The sequence below is a fragment of the Gavialis gangeticus genome, unplaced genomic scaffold, assembly GCF_001723915.1.
Source record: "Gavialis gangeticus isolate Ggan-Ray unplaced genomic scaffold, GavGan_comp1, whole genome shotgun sequence".
NCBI lineage: Eukaryota > Metazoa > Chordata > Crocodylia > Gavialidae > Gavialis > Gavialis gangeticus.
The window spans coordinates 39,188,231-39,188,606 of record NW_017729033.1 but is presented as its reverse complement, the minus strand read 5'-3'; positions in this window follow the sequence as shown (position 1 = coordinate 39,188,606).

Here is a 376-nt window from a genome sequence, read left to right as displayed (position 1 = left end):
ACACACACACACACATATTTATTTATTAATGGAGATATATATTTCTATCAATCATAAGCTTTTTCAATCATAAGATTCAAGAGCTTGATTGATTAAAAAAAAAAAAAAAAAATAACTGGTTAAGCTAACCAGTTGTAATCAGGGCTACATTATTCCATTAATTAAAAGCAGGACTTTATCCTAAAGCTCAAGTATTGTCCTAACGCTTCATGTATGAAACAGGAATTTTAAAAGACAGAAATATAGGCAACGCCTGCACTCTAAAGAAATAACATAATTAGCTCACATAGATACAAAATCAATTTGGTCATTTCTCAGGTGTTGAAACGTGAAAATAAGTTTGATAAAGAAAAGCTGCTTTAGAACAGTTGTGCAT